Below are 17,082 nucleotides of genomic sequence, written 5' to 3'. Positions count from 1 at the left end.
ACTTTCATAGCTAGAGAGAAGTCAATGACTGGCTTCAAATCTTTAAAGAACAGTCTGAATCTCTTGTTTAGGGCTAATGCATCTGGTGGCTCTAAATTGAAGTCTACATCTTTTATGATTTCAAAAATTCTAGAGCCCTTAAGAATTGCCCTAAATCTACTCTGCCTATGCTCAATAAATGGAAAACAAAGCCGGATGACAGCACATCTGTTTACAGCATGGTTTACTGGATATTTTAAGCCCACTGTTGAGACCTACTGCTCTGAAAAAAAAAAATGATTCCTTTCAAAATTCCTGCTCATTGGCAATGCATCTGGGCTCTCAAGAGCTCTAATGGAGATGTACATGGAGATTAATTTTGTTTTCATGTCTGCTAACACAACAATTCTATAGCCCATGGATGAAGGAGTAATTTCTAATTTCAAGTCTTATTATTTAAGAAATACATTTCATGATGCTATAGCTCCCAAAGATAATAATTCCTCTGATGAATCTGGACAAAGTAAACCGAAACTTTCTGGAAAGAATTCACCATTCTAAATGCCATTAAAAACATTTGTGATTCATGGTAAAAGGTCAAAATATCCACATTAACAGGGATTTGAAAGAAGTTGATTCCAACCTCTGTGGATGACTTTGATTCAAGACTAGTGCAGGAAGTAACTGCAGACATAATGACAATAACGAGAGAACTAGAATTAGAAATGGAGCCTGGCCAGATGCAGTGGCTCACACCTGTAATCCCAGCACTTTGGGAGGCCTAGGCAGGAGGACTGCTTGAGGGCAAGAGTTCAAGACCATCTTGAGCAACATAGTGAGACCCTATCTCTACAAAAATCAAAAAATGAGGCATGCATAATGGCACATGCCTATGGTGCCAGCTGCTCAGGAGGCTGAGGCAGAAGGATTGTTTGAGCCCAGGAGGCTGAGGCTGCAGTGAGCTGTGTTCATGTAACTGCACTCCAGTCTGGGTGACAGAGTAAGATCTTGTCTCAAAAAAAAAAAAAAAAAATGTGACTGAATTGCTACAATCTCATGATTAAACTGTAATAGATGTGGAGTTGCTTCTTATGGGTGAGCAAAGAAAGTAGTTTCCTGAGATCAGTCTACTCCTGGTAACGATGCTGTGAACACTGTTGAAATGACAACAAAGAATTTAGAAGATTACATCAACTTAGTTGATAAAGCAGTGACAGGGTTTCAGAGGATTGCCTCCAATTTTGATAGAAGTTCTACTGTGCGTAAGATGCTATCAGATAGCATTTCGTGCTATAGAGAAATCTTTTATGAAAGAAACAGTCAATAAATATGGCAAACTTAATTGTTGTCTTATTTTAAGAAATTGCCACAGCCATCCTAAACTTCAGCAACCACCACCCTGATCAGTCAGCAGCCATCAACATCAAGGCAAAACCCCTCCACTGGCAAAAAGGTGATGACTCACTGAAGGCTCAGGTGATCATTGGCATTTTTAGCAATAAAATATTTTTAAATTAAGGCAGGCACACTGGTTTTTTTTTTTTTTGACATAGTGCTATTGCATACAAGAGACTACAGTATATTGGAAATATAATTTTATATGTGCTAGAAAAAAAATTTTGTGTGACTTGCTTTATTGTGAGATTGGCTTTATTGCTGTAGTCTGGAACTGAACTCACATCTCTGATGTATGCCTGTGTATACATATCAAAACATATTATTTACCATATATAAAATAAATATGCTTATAAAAATAACTTAGAGAGATAGAAATTATTTTTAAAAAGAAAAGGATAAAATAGAAATTTGGGGTTGAAAATTACAATAACTAAAATGAAAAATTCACTCAAGAGGCTCAACAGCAAATTTGAGATGACAGAAGGGAGAATCAATGACTTGACAATAGAACTGTAGTTATAATTCAGTCTGAATAGCAGAGAAAAAAGATTGAAGAAAAGTCAACAGAACTTCAAAGGCCTTTGGAACAACATCAACCATACTAAGCATGTGTAATTAGAGTCCAAGGTGGAGAGCAAAAAGAGAAAAAAATAGAAAAAAAAATTAATAATGACCAAAAATTCCAAAGTTTAATGAAAAATATTAATCTACATATTCAAGAAGCTCAATGAACTTTAAGCAGGATAAAGTTTCTACACCCAGATGTGTCATAGTTAAACTGATGAAAGATAAAGACAAAGAAAAAATCTTGAAAGTAGTAAAATTGCTCATCATATGCAGTTAGAAAGAAGAAAAGAAAAGAAAAAAAAGGCAAACCACATATATGATCTGTGTATCTGTGTGTCACTTCAAGTGATACACAGAAAGTGTTTAACAAAATCTGACACCAATTGATAATTTCAAAACTCTTAAACTGGGAAGAGAACCTACCTAAACTGATAAAGGACAGCTATGAAAAAAAACTACAGCTAATATCACACTTAACGAGAACACCAAATGTGATGGCAGTGGCCATCACGCTGGCTGCAGTAAGGAGGCATGGCTCAGGCTGCACGCACCATGGAGCCGGTGGCAGCCCCGCCCCTTCTGAGTTGGAGCTGCAGCTCTTCCCGTGCCACTGCAGCTGCCCAAACCCAGCTGCAGACCCAGGCCTCCTGCTCTATGGAGCAAGCAGAAGCCCCTTCCTCCTGGATGGGACTACAGCTGCCCAAACTGCACCCCTCGATGGGAGCCTCCTTGTGCTCTTGGGGAAGGCCTGGAGCAGGCTGGATCTGCCTTCCCAGGTGCGGCTGCGGCCACCCTCGTAGGCGCAGGACCTGGGCGTCTCTGCAGCCTGCACCCTAGAGGGCTGCAGGAAGGACCCTCCCCCGTCGCAGGTTCGGGGGTGTCTGCTCCCACTGCCTGGCCTCTCTCTGCTTCTGATGCTGGTTCTGATCTTGAAGTCGGGTTGGGGCAGTGACCCGGGGCCTTGAATGGCAGTGGGAGGCAGAAAGAGTCCTGGGTGGAAGGGGGTAGGTCCCCAGTAAGTCTCCACCTTCAGGACAGGGAGGGCCTGAAGGCTGAGGGCCAGGTGGCCAGTCCGCCACCAGAGTGGGAACTCATGGTGCCTCTCTGGGCCCGCCCATGGCCACCCATGGGCCAATCCCCATGCACTTCTTCCCCTCTGAGGTCTATAAGAGCCCTGGGCTCAGCCAGAGCAGTGCAGAGTATGGCCAGAGGACCCAGAGAGTAGAGTTCATGGGACTGGGTGACCAGCTTCAATGAGACGTACCCTCTCTGCTGATAGCTGGAGACAATGGGACGACTAACTGCAGAGAAGAGCACCCTCTCCGCCGAGAGCTGCAGAGACGACCTGCAGGCAGAGAGGAGCTACCCTCTGCGCTGAGAGCTTCACAGACCCGGAGAGACGCCCGCAGAGAGGAGCCACCTCTCCAGGACCTCATCTCTGATGAGAGAGGAGTACCCTCTGGGACAAGAGCTGCAGAAATTACCTGCCGGCAGAGAGGATCTACCCACTCTACTGAGAGCTTCAGAGACCTCTAGAGACACCTGTGGAGAGGAGCCATCCTCTCCAGGGCCTCCTCTCTGCTGAGAGCTGCAGAGACAACCTCTCCAGGGCCTCCTCAGCTGAGAGAGGAGTGCCCTCTCCGCCAAGAGCTGCAGGGACGACTTGCTGGCAGAGAGGAGCTACCCTCTCGGCTGAGAGCTTCAGAGACCTGCAGAGATGCCTGCGGAGAGGAGCCACCCTCTCCAGAACCTCCTCTCTGCTGAGAGCTGAACACTCCACGGGACGACCTGTCCACAGAGAGGAGCTACCCACTCCTCAGAGTTGTTCTAACACTAAGTAAAACTCTTCTTCTTCACTCTTCACTTGTCTGCACACCTCATTCTTCCTGGGTGCAGGACAAGAACTTGGGCAAAGGCGCAGTGGCCACAGAGGTTTCTGGCCAGAAAAATCGACACCCCAGAGATCCCGGAACATTTTCTTCCTAAGAACAAGAACAAGGCAGAGATGTCCCCACCCACGTCTTCTATTCAAATTGTTCCGGAGGAGTCTGAGGAAAACTAGGGGCAGGAAATGGAGGATAAGGAAAAGAAGAGGAAGGGGAATAAGAAGGAGGAGGAGGCAGTAAAGGGTGGGAGGAGGAAGAGGAGGAAAAGAAGAAAAGAAATTCTGGTTTAAAATGAAGAAGTCAAAATGTCTATTGCAGGTAAAATGATCCAATATGTAGAAAATCCTAAGGAAGCCACACACACACACAAAATTACTAAGAACTTGAATGAGTTTTACAATGTCACAGAACATAAGATCAACATAAAAAATCAGTTGTACTTCTACCATACTACCAGTGAACAATCTGAATATGAAATTTAAAAATGATTTTATTTAAAATAGTATCAAATGAATTCAATATTCAGAAATAAATTTAATGAAAGAATGCAAGATTTATAGACTAAAAACTGCAAAATATTTCTGAGAGAAATTAAAGATCTAAGTAAATGAAAAGATAATTCATAATGACATATAGATTAAATATTGTTAACATGGAAATTCTCTAACAAATTGATCTACAGATTCAACACAGTCCCTGTCAAATTATAGCAGGCTTTTGTGTAGAATTGCCAACGTGACCCAAAATTTTAAGGAAATGCAAAGGACCTAACAATGTCAAAGCAATTTTTGAAAAAGAAGAAAAATAATGGAAAATGTACACTACTCAAGGTCAAAATATACAATAAAGTTAATCAGGACAGTGTAGTATCATTATAAGGATAGGCATTAACATTAATAGGACAGGAATGAGTGTCCAGAAATAAATCCTTTTATTTATAATCAATTAATTTTCAACAAATATATCAAGACGAATAAATATAAAGAGAACAATCTTTTCAACAAATGATGGTAGGAAATTTTGAGATCCATATGCAAATGAGTAATCTTAGACCCTTACCTCACATCATACACAAAAATTAACTCCAAACTGATTGTAGATGTAAATGTAAGAACTAGAATGTAAAAACTAAATGATAATTTAGAAAAAAAATTTGTGGCATGGGATTACAATCTCTTAGATGCTACACTAAAACATAAGCCATAAAAAGGAAAAAAAAGATAAATTTTATTAAAACAAAACTTTTGCACTTTAAAAGACACCACTGTTAACAAAATAAAAAGACTAGTAACAGACTGGGGTGAAATATTTGCACATCATATATTTGATGGAATACTTATATACATTATAAATAAAGAGCACTTAATAGTCACAGGAAGAAAAACAACCCAATTTACAAAAGAACCAAGGCTTGAATAGACATTTCACCAAAGTAGGCATCTGATTGACTAATAAGAACATGAAAAGTGCTCAAAATCATTAATCATAAGAGAAATGTTCATTAGAGCCATAATGAGATACCACTACACATCGACTACAATGGCTATACTCAAAAACACAGACAATAACAACTGCTGGTGAGAATGTGGAGAAACTAAAATTTTCAAGAATTGTTAATGGGATTTGTCAGGCCTCTGAGCCCAAGCCAAGCCATCACATCCCCTGTGACTTGCACGTATACACCCAGATGGCCTGAAGTAACTGAAGAATCACAAAAGAAGTGAAAAGGCCCTGCCCCACCTTAACTGATGACATTCCACCATTGTGATTTATTCCTGCCCCACCTTAACTGAGTGATTAACCCTGTGAATTTCCTTCTCCTGGCTCAGAAGCTCCCCAACTGAGCACCTTGTGACCCCCGCGCCTGCCCACCAGAGAACAACCCCCTTTGACTGTAATTTTCCATTACCTTTCCAAATCCTATAAAACGGCCCCACCCCTATCTCCCTTCGCTGACTCTCTTTTTGGACTCAGCCCACCTGCACCCAGGTGAAATAAACAGCCATGTTGCTCACACAAAGCCTGTTTGGTGGTCTCTTCACACGGACGCACATGAAATTTGGTGCCGTGACTCGGATCAGGGGACCTCCCTTGGGAGATAAATCCCCTGTCCTCCTGCTCTTTGCTCTGTGAGAAAGATCCACCTACGCCTTCAGGTCCTCAGACCGACCAGCCCAAGAAACATCTCACCAATTTCAAATCCGGTAAGTGGCCTCTTTTTACTCTCTTCTCCAGCTTCCCTCACTATCCCTCAACCTCTTTCTCCTTTCAATCTTGGCGCCACACTTCAATCTATCCCTTCTCTTAATTTCAATTCCTTTCATTTTCTGGTAGAGAGAGACAAAGGAGACACGTTTTATCCATGGACCCAAAACTCCGGTGCTGGTCACGGACTGGGAAGGCAGCCTTCCCTTGGTGTTTAATCATTGCAGAGACGCCTGATTATTCACCCACGTTTCAAAGGTGCCAGACCACGCAGGGACGCCTGCCTTGGTCCTTCACCCTTAGCAGCAAGTCCCGCTTTTCTGGGGAAGGGGCAAGTACCCCAATCCCTTCTCTCCTTGTCTCTACCCCTTCTCTGCTTTTCTGGGGGAGGGACAAGTACCCCTCAACTGCTTCTCCTTCACCCTTAGCGGCAAGTCCCGCTTTTCTAGGGGGCAAGAACCCCCAATCCCTTATTTCCACACCCCAACCTCTTATCTCTGTGCCCCAATCCCTTATTTCCATGCCCCAACCCTTTCTCTGCTTTTCTGGAGGGCAAGAACCCCCCACCCCTTCTCCGTGTCTCTACTCTTTTCTCTGGGCTTGCCTCCTTCACTATGGGCAAGCTTCCACCTTCCATTCCTCCTTCTTCTCCCTTAGCCTATATTCTTAAGAACTTAAAACCTCTTCAACTCTCATCTGAACTAAAATCTAAGCATCTTATTTTCTTCTGCAATGCGCTTGACCCCAATACAAACTCGACAGTAGTTCCAAATAGCCGGAAAATGGCACTTTCAATTTTTCCATCCTACAAGATCTAAATAATCCTTGTCGTAAAATGGGCAAATGGTCTGAGGTGCCTGACGTCCAGGCATTCTTTTACACATCAGTCCCTTCCTAGTCTCTGTGCCCAGTGCAACTCGTCCCAAATCTTCCTTCTTTCCCCACCCGCCTGTCCCCTCAGTCCCAACCCCAAGCGTCGCTGAGTCTTTCTAATCTTCCTTTTCTACAGACCCATCTGACCTCTCCCCTCCTCGCCAGGCCAAGCTAGGTCCCAATTCTTCCTCAGCCTCCGCTCCTCCACCCTGTAATCTTTTTATCGCCTCCCCTCCTCACACCTGGTCCGGCTTACAGTTTCTTTCTGTGACTAGCCCTCCCCCACCTGCCCAGCAATTTACTCTTAAAAAGGTGGCTGGATCCAAAGGCATAGTCAAGGTTAATGCTCCTTTTTCTTTATCCCAAATCAGAAGCGTTTAGGCTCTTTTTTATCAAATATAAAAACCCAGCCCAGTTCATGGCTCGTTCGGCAGCAACCCTGAGACGTTTTACAGCCCTAGACCCTAAAAGGTCAAAAGGCCGTCTTATTCTCAATATACATTTTATTACCCAATCTGCTCCTGACATTAAATAAAACTCCAAAAATTAGAATCTGGCCCTCAAACCCCACAACAGGACTTAATTAACCTCACCTTCAAGGTGTACAATAATAAAAAAAAAAAAGTTGCAATTCCTTGCCTCCACTGTGAGACAAACCCCAGCCACATCTCCAGCACACAAGAACTTCCAAACGCCTGAACCGCAGCAGCCAGGCATTCCTCCAGAACCTCCTCCCCCAGGAGCTTGCTACAAGTGCCAGAAATCTGACCACCAGGCCAAGGAATGCCTGCAGCCCAGGATTCCTCCTAAGCCGTGTCCCATCTGTGCGGGACCACACTGGAAATCGGACTGTTCAACTCACCTGGCAGCCACTCCCAGAGCCCCTGGAACTCTGGCCCAAGGCTCTCTGACTGACTCCTTCTTGGCTTAGCAGCTGAAGATTGATGCTGCCTGATTGCCTCAGAAGCCCCATAGACCATCACGGACGCCGAGCTTCCGGTAACTCTCACAGTGGAGGGTAAGTCCGTCCCCTTCTTAATCAATACGGAGGCTACCCACTCCACATTACCTTCTTTTCAAGGGCCTGTTTCCCTTGCCTCCGTAACTGTTGTGGGTATTGACGCCAGGCTTCTAAACCTCTTAAAACTCCCCAACTCTGGTGCTAACTTAGACAATACTCTTTTATGCACTCTTTTTTAGTTATCCCCACCTGCCCAGTTCCCTTATTAGGCCGAGATATTTTAACCAAATTATCTTCTTCCCTGACTATTCCTGGACTATAGCCACATCTCATTGCTGCCCTTCTTCTCAATCCAAAAGCCTCCTTTGCTTCCTCCTCTTGTATTCCCCCACCTTAACCCACAAGTATAAGATACCTCTACTCCCTCCTTGGCGACCGATCACCCACCCCTTACCATCTCATTAAAACCTAATCACCCTTACCCCACTCAACGCCAATATCCCATCCCACAGCAAGCTTTAAAAGGATTAAAACCTGTTATCACTTGCCTGCTACAGCATGGGCTTCTAAAACCTATAAACTCTCCTTACCATTCCCCCATTTTACCTGTCCTAAAACCAGACAAGCCTTACAAGTTAGTTCAGAATCTGCGCCTTATCAAACAAATTGTTTTGCCTATCCACTCCATGGTGCCAAACCCATATACTCTCCTATCCTCAATACCTCCCTCTACTACCCATTATTCTGTTCTGGATCTCAAACATGCTTTCTTTACTATTCCTTTGCACCCTTCATCCCAGACTCTCTTTGTCTTCACTTAGACTGACCCTGACACCCATTAGGCTCAGCAAATTACCCGGGCTGTACTGCCGCAAGGCTTCACAGACAGCCCCCAATACTTCAGTCAAGCCTAAATTTCATCCTCATCTGTTACCTATCTCGGCATAATTCTCATAAAAACACACGTGCTCTCCCTGCTGATCGTGTCCGATTAATCTCCCAAACCTCAATCCCTTACTAAAGAACAACTCCTTTCCTTCCTAGGCATGGTTAGTGCGGTCAGAATTCTTACACAAGAGCCAGGACCACACCGTGTAGCCTTTCTGTCCAAACAACTTGACCTTACTGTTTTAGCCTAGCCCTCATGTCTGCGTGCAGCGGCTGCCGCTGCTTTAATACTGTTAGAGGCCCTAAAAATCACAAACTATGTTCAACTCACTCTCTACATTTCTCATAACTTCCAAAATCTATTTTCTTCCTCATACCTGATGCATATACTTTCTGCTCCCCGGCTCCTTCAGCTGTACTCACTCTTTAAGTCCCACAATTACCATTGTTCCTGCCCCGGACTTCAATCTGGCCTCCCACATTATTCCTGATGCCACACCTGACCCCCATGACTGGATCTCTCTGATCCACCTGATATTCACCCCATTTCCGCATATTTCCTTCTTTCTTGTTCCTCACCCTGATCATGCTTGATTTATTGATGGCAGTTCCACCAGGCCTAATTGCCACACACCAGCAAAGGCAGGCTATGCTATAGTACAAGCCACTAGCCCGCCTCTCAGAACCTCTCATTTCCTTTCCATCGTGGAAATCTATCCTCAAGGAAGTAACTTCTCAGTGTTCCATCTGCTATTCTACTACTCCTCAGGCATTATTCAGGCCCCCTCCCTTCCCTATACATCAAGCTCGAGGATTTGCCCCCACCCAGGACTGGCAAATTAGCTTTACTCAACATGTCCTGAGTCAGGAAACTAAAATACCTCTTAGTCTAAATAGACACTTTCACTGAATAAGTAAAGGCCTTTCCTACAGGGTCTGAGAAGGTCACCACAGTCATTTCTTCCCTTCTGTCAGACATAATTCCTCAGTTTAGCCTTCCTACCTCTATACAGTCTGATAACAGACCAGCCTTTATTAGTCAAATCAGCCAAGCAGTTTTTCAAGCTCTTAGTATTCAGTGAAACCTTTATATCCTTTACGGTCCTCCGTCTTCAAGAAAAGTACAACGGACTAAAGGTCTTTTAAAAACACACCTCACCAAGCTCAGCCACCAACTTAAAAAAGACTGGACAATACTTTTATCACTTTTGCTTCCCAGAATTCAGGCCTGTCCTCAGAATGCTACAAGGTACAGCCCATTTAAGCTCCTGTATAGACGCTCCTTTTTATTAGGCCCCAGTCTCATTTGACACCAGACTAACTTAGACTGTGCCCCAAAAAAACTTGTCATCCCTACTATCTTTTGTCTAGTCATACTCCTATTCACCATTCTGAACTACATGCCCTGCTCTTGTTTACACTGCCGGTTTACACTGTTTCTCCAAGCCATCACAGCTGATATCTCCTGGTGCTATCCCCAAACTGCGACTCTAAACTCTTGAAGTAAATAAATAATCTTTGCTGGCAGGACTATGCTGAATCTCCTTAGGCACTCTCTAATCAGATGTCCTAGGTCCTCCCAATTCTTAAGACCTTTTATACCTGTTTTTCTCCTTCTCTTATTCCATTTAGTTTTTTAATTCATAGAAAACCGTATCCAGGCCATCATCAATCATTTTATATGACAAATGTTCCTTCTAACAACCCCACAATATCACCCCTTACCACAAGATCTTCCTTCAGCTTAATCTCTCCCACTCTAGGTTCCCACACTGCCCCTAATCCCGCTTGAAGCAGCCCTGAGAAACATCGCTCATTCTCTCTCCATACCACCCCCAAAAATTTTTGCCACCCCAACACTTTAACACTATTTTGTTTAATTTTTCTTATTAATATAAGAAGGCAGGAATGTCAGGCCTCTGAGCCCAAGCCAAGCCATCACATCCCCTGTGACTTGCACGTATACACCCAGATGGCCTGAAGTAACTGAAGAATCACAAAAGAAGTGAAAAGGCCCTGCCCCGCCTTAACTGATGACATTCCACCATTGTGATTTGTTCCTGCCCCACCTTAACTGAGTGATTAACCCTGTGAATTTCCTTGTCCTGGCTCAGAGGCTCCCCCACTGAGCACCTTGTGACCCCCCGCCCCTGCCCACCAGAGAACAACCCCCTTTGACTGTAATTTTCCATTACCTTTCCAAATCCTATAAAACGGCCCCACCCCTATCTCCCTTCGCTGACTCTCTTTTTGGACTCAACCCACCTGCACCCAGGTGAAATAAACAGCCATGTTGCTCACACAAAGCCTGTTTGGTGGTCTCTTCACACGGACGCACATGAAAGGATTACAAATCATAAAGCCACTTTGGCAAAAAGTTTGAAAAATTTTTTGGAAGTTAAATCTAAATGTATCTTGTGGTTTAACAATTCTATTTCTGATAACCTACCCGGGATAGATTAGAACATTTGCCCACAGTTTTGTATGTGAATGTTCATAGCTGCATTATTTATAATAATGCATAACAGGAAACAATCCAAATGTCTACTAACTGGTAAATGAATAGACAAAATATTCTGTATCTAGAAAATGGAATACTATTGTATAGATACAGCACATAAGTAGTAATAAAAATGTAAGGGATATACAATAGAATAGTGCACAGGCATAAAAAGGAATGTATTAACAGCATTTGCAGTGACTTGGATGAGATTGGAGACTATTATTCTAAGTGAAGTAACTCAGAATGGAAAACCAAACATCATATGTTCTCACTGATATGTGGGAGCTAAGCTATGAGGACGTAAAGACATAAGAATGATACAATGGACTTTAGGGACTTAGGGGGAAAAGTGAGGTGGGGCGGTGAGGGATAGAAAACTACAAATATGGTGCAGTGTCTACTGCTCGGGTGATGGATGCACCAAAAATTCACGAATCACCACTAAAGAACTTACTCATGTAACCAACTACCACCTGTACCCCAATAACTTATGGAAATTTTTTTTTAAAGTAAGGAAATGTTGATACATGTTACAATGTGGATAAACCTTAACAACATTAGAAGCTAAATGCAAAAGACTGCACAATGGATGATTCCATTTGTATAGAATGTCCAGAAAAGTAAAATTTATAGAAACAGAAGTGAATCAGTGGATGCCTGGGGCTGGAGGAGTGTAAGTAGAGATTTACAAGCAGCAGGCCTAATATAAATGCAGGAGGTGAAGGAAAAGTTCTAAAACTGTATTTTGATGGTGGTTTCCCACGCTATAAACTTATTAAAAAATCAATGAATTATACACTTAAAATGGGTGAACTTTCAATAAATCTATTAAAACTACTAAATATTTAAGCAGTGTTCTTCAACGATGCTGGCACATTTGGACCATGTGGATAATTTTAAAATTTATGTCTGTGTCCCATTCTTTGATATTTTGATTTAATATTCTTACAATCGGGCATTGAGTATTTTTTAAGCTGAGTGATTCTAATACGCAGCCATATTGGAGAACCACTGCAATAAAGTATTGTCCTTCCTTGAGGTCATTAATATATGGTATGCTAATCTTACTATTCTAACTCTCAGTTAATTTATTTAACATCTTGTTAAACACTCACTATGTACTAGGCACAATATTTGACACAAAGGAGACAAAAAATTAGGAACACTTCATTTCTGTCTTTATGGACTCATGGACAAGGGAGAAGTACAATCCTAAAGGTATATCAATGTAATAAATTTTATAATAAAAGTAAGTACAAGGTTAGTGGAAGTACAAATAAAGGAATGATCAGTTTTGAGCAACAAAAGAAAAGGTCAAGAAAAGCTTAAGATGTAGTGATTCTTCATCCTGGAAGATTAGAGGGAGAGGAAATGGCAGACAAAAATATTCAAAGAATTGAATATTTGGAGAAAAGCAAGTAATTCAGTACAGCCTTAAAAAAATGAGGTGGGGGGAGAATATTGAGAAAACTGATATCAGAGGACAAAGTGAAATTAGAGGGTATTTCATATGCCATACCATGGGAAACCACTGGATGAAAGGACATGGTCATGTATGTATTTTAGAAAGAGCACACTCACCAGGTGTGTTGGCATGTGCTGGTAGTCCCAGCTACTTGGGAGGCTGAGACAGAGGATCATTTCAGCTCAAGGGTTCTGGGCTACAGTGTGCTATGCAAATTGGATGTCTGCACTAACTTCAGTATCAATATGGTTATCTCCCAGAGCAGGGGACCAACCGGTTGTCTAAGGAGGGATTTAAAGTTGGGCCTTTGAAACCACTTTATAAATAACTGTCCAATAGTTGAGAGTCCAGGCAGGGAAGACAGAGAATAGCAAACTACTCAAAGATACTCTACAGACAGAAGTATTACCCTTGGCGAGAGGCCAAGAGAGAACAAGCTGGCACAGTCTATACCTGGGCAAGGCTGCTGATGGATAATACCCCAAAAGAAAAATGCTGAAGAAGGAAGGAAAGGAAATTTCCCAAAAAAGAGAATAACATGAGCAAAGACATTCTCAAAGTATATAAGATTTTTTAAATTTTGTTTTTTTGTGACTAGAGAGTTGAATATTATAGAACAGTGTTGCAAATAAGGCAGAAAATATATTACAAAGTTCTTTGGAGTCCAGGCTTATGGACTTAAAATCTATTCTTCATGCAAATGGTACCCACTGAAATTTTTGAAGATTAACAAATTTGCTCAAGTTTAAAATACAATCGATTTAAGATGCATGATTATCATATATCAATTTGCCAATTATAGAGCATTGGCTATAAGATGCATCACATATCAGAGATAAAATATGAAAAGTGGAGTTTAAAATTGATGAAAAAATTGGTATCAATGGCAGAAGCCTGATGACTTTAGGTAACTATATAAAAACTTTATAAAATCTGACTCTCATTTTTATATCGTTTTTTCTTTATATATGAGGGGATTCTCTATCTTTGAAGAGCGAAAATATAATTAATGTAAATTAAAATATTTGTAACAGTATTTTCTAGCTTTTGTAATTCAGGTGGTTAGATGAATTTAATGAGGCCAAGGACTTCAAAATTATCCCAAGTGTGCCAGTTAATAACCAGGAAAATCATTTTTGCTCAAGGCCACAGTCTATAATCCTTTCTAGAAATCAATTTTGCAAATGCATACTACTTATCACAAAACTACCAGAGTAGGCACAGTCACAAAATTATAGAATTAAAGAGGTGGAAGAGATCACAGAATTTATAAAGTCCAAACACCCTCAGTGTGTATATCCCCTCCAAGACACTCCCAGTAGAAGCTGGCCATTCAGCTTCTACTTCTACATTCTTCCCTGCAAACTGTAATCCTGTGAGGTCCAAGACTCTGTCTTGCTTACTGTGGTAGCATCCTGAATAATATACTGTAGTCAATAAATATTTCTGAGTAAGTGAATGAGTGTTCTTATGGGGGAATTGTACCATTCATGCAGTAGTACCCATTGCTGTAGAAGAGCTCAAATTTGAGAAGTATTTTTAAAGGGCAGTAAAAGTCCCCTCTGGTGTCTCTGAGAAAATCTGCTACCTCTTCTTATGTAAGCGTTGCAAATACTTGCAGGCAGCAACTCCAAGCCACACTTTCCTATTTCAGTCCACAGTTTGCCACATATCATTGTTTCCAAGACTTTCTACTGTGCCCTATATGAGCTACATTTGGTCAGTTAAAAAAAAAAAAAAAAAAAAAAACTTCTGGCGCCCAGAATGAAATAATTATTTACCTAGCCAGCCCAGGCGACAGACTTCTCTGACCAAATGTATGCAAATCCCTCGCTTTGGGGGAAAAGTTCTTCAAATGGCAGTATCATGCTGATGAGGGATCTTTCAGGGAACACTAATAGGTAAAACTGTGAACTCCCCCAGCAGGCTTCATTCATCTATTAAGGACACCTCCGTGAGGGACTAGGATGCCAAGAGAGAGTGATGCATGATACTCCTCATCCAATTAAACCCATAGTAAAATATTTTGGGGGGTTTTCTTTCCTGAGTGGAGGCTAAGAAAGCATTCATTAAACCTGGGAAGTTCTAAGTCTTCTAATTTGCATAGTGAATTGGAACTGTGGTAGCCTGAATATGAATGGAGATGTGGTGATTCAGTAACATGAAATGGGAAATGCAGTTTAATTACCCCAGAGATTTTTTTTTGGAACATAAATTGCTTCTACTTTTGTAACAATATTGGATTATGAACCCATTCACCTTGATGTTGTGTAATGAAGCCTATAAAGCAAGTCATAAAAATGCTTTGTTTGCAATGCTGTTTTTAGAAACTCCAATCTTATGGAAAAATCTTCTCATTATTGAAAGCATTTGTAGTTCCCCCAGAATCCTAGAAATTAAAAGATTCCTGAGCGCAAGGTCCTTCCTACCTAGTTAATGAACGAGGGAAGAAATATTTCTCAAGTTACCTCAAATCTGTAGATCTGGATCATACAGTTCTTTACTAGTACCATAAAGTATAATTTAATCTAGAAATGGCCCAAATATGCATCTGAAAAGAGATATTGATTTGAAGTGACAGTCCAGGACCAATAACAATTTTAAGGGAAAACACTTTTTATGAAATTACATTTCTGCCATTAGAAAAAATATCTGAAGAATAACAAGTTCACCTTAGAAAACCAAAAGGTAAATTTTAAAAAATTAATATTGAATGAAAATTAAAGGAAGAATAACAATCTACTTTTTACTTATTACATTAGTATAAAGTTTAAAAAGCAATAACATTCATAGTTAATGAGGATAAATCATCCTCAGACTTTGGACATTTGAGTATAAATTGCTACAAATTGAAGCAAATAATTTGGAAATGTGTATTAAAATCTAAAATATGCATTCTATTAACTAAAAATACTGCTTTTGGGACTCTGCCCTGTTGTATTCAGAAACATGTATAGCTAATATAAATGTATAAAGGTGTTTATTGCAGCATTGTGTGTCACAGTGTACTACTAGAAATAGATCCGTATATCTGTAATTATAGTTAATTAATAAAATATTAAACTGTAAAAAGTATACATTAGATGTTGATGTTAATACTGGAGGGATGCCCTTGAATTAATAATAAAAAGTTGAAGGATAATATACAAAACATAGTCCCTTTTCTGTAAAACCAAATAACAACAACAACAAAAAAACCTTTAGATATGGATTTGTATATTTCCATAAGCCTGGATCTTTTAGTGTTGATTACCTCATGGTAGGGGCAGCACTAAACTGCTTTAGAGCTCCATAATCTACATTAGTTCCCTCAAAAGCCACTTCATATAAACATAAAAAGAACACACACAAAAAGTGTGCTTGCTGTTTGGACATAGTTCCAAGGAAGTCTCCCATTTATTTCTCACTCTCTCTCAAGTCACAGCACCTATACATTTCTAAATGGAAATTTGGAAGTTGCCATAGCTTCAGGAAAGTGAATAAGAAAAAAGATTACTTTCATATAAATATTTTTAACTTTTACAAATTGTCTTGTAATACTTTTGGAAGTTAAGATAAAATTCTAAAAAACCAACAAACAGATTATGGTGAAAATGTTTAGGAATTTTTACCACAGTGTGTGGTCTCTTTTTAGGAAGAAAATTAATTTTAATTACTTTTTAAAATAGTAGAAATGTTGTTCTTTTTTCATCAGTTTGTTCAGTCCATATTCCTACATACTTTTTCTAGCATTTTTCTTTGTCTCAGAACTGTATCCAAAGTCTAGACATTGTTAGCTCTGTCAAGACTAGCAAGGGTCAGAGTGATTCTTCAAGTCATTCCTTAGTCACTGCATTCTCACTCTCTCTTCAAAGTTTATTCTCTAGCACTGGTCTCCAAGTTCACACACTATATTTTTCACACAGCAACCCTGGCCACTAATATAGTGACCAATAGGACCATCAGTGAGAATCAGATGAGGTATCATAAGTAAAAATAATGTATGAACTGGAAAGTACTATGGAAGTGAGGATTCCATTAAGAAGATTATTGAAATAGGCTAGCTTCAAATTGATGGGTCTCTGAAAAGGATACTTACAAAAAAACTCCACAAATATAGTACTGGATAGAGCCCTAATCTCAAAAACATAAATTTGAGGGGTCCCAAACTCAATTACACAAGGTTAAGAATATAGAGCTTGGTAAATTCTCTCTCTCTCTTTTTTTTTTTTTTGGAGACAAAGTCTTGCTCTGTCACCAGGCTGGAGTGCAGTGGCGTGATCTTGGCTCACTGCAACCTCCGCCTCCCAGGTTCAAGCCATTCTCCTGCCTCAGCCTCCCAAGTAGTTCAGATTACAGGTGCCCACCCCCATGCCCA

This window comes from Pan paniscus, chromosome 7, assembly GCF_029289425.2.
Source record: "Pan paniscus chromosome 7, NHGRI_mPanPan1-v2.0_pri, whole genome shotgun sequence".
Taxonomy (NCBI): domain Eukaryota; kingdom Metazoa; phylum Chordata; class Mammalia; order Primates; family Hominidae; genus Pan; species Pan paniscus.
Note: the sequence above shows the minus strand (reverse complement) of the source record.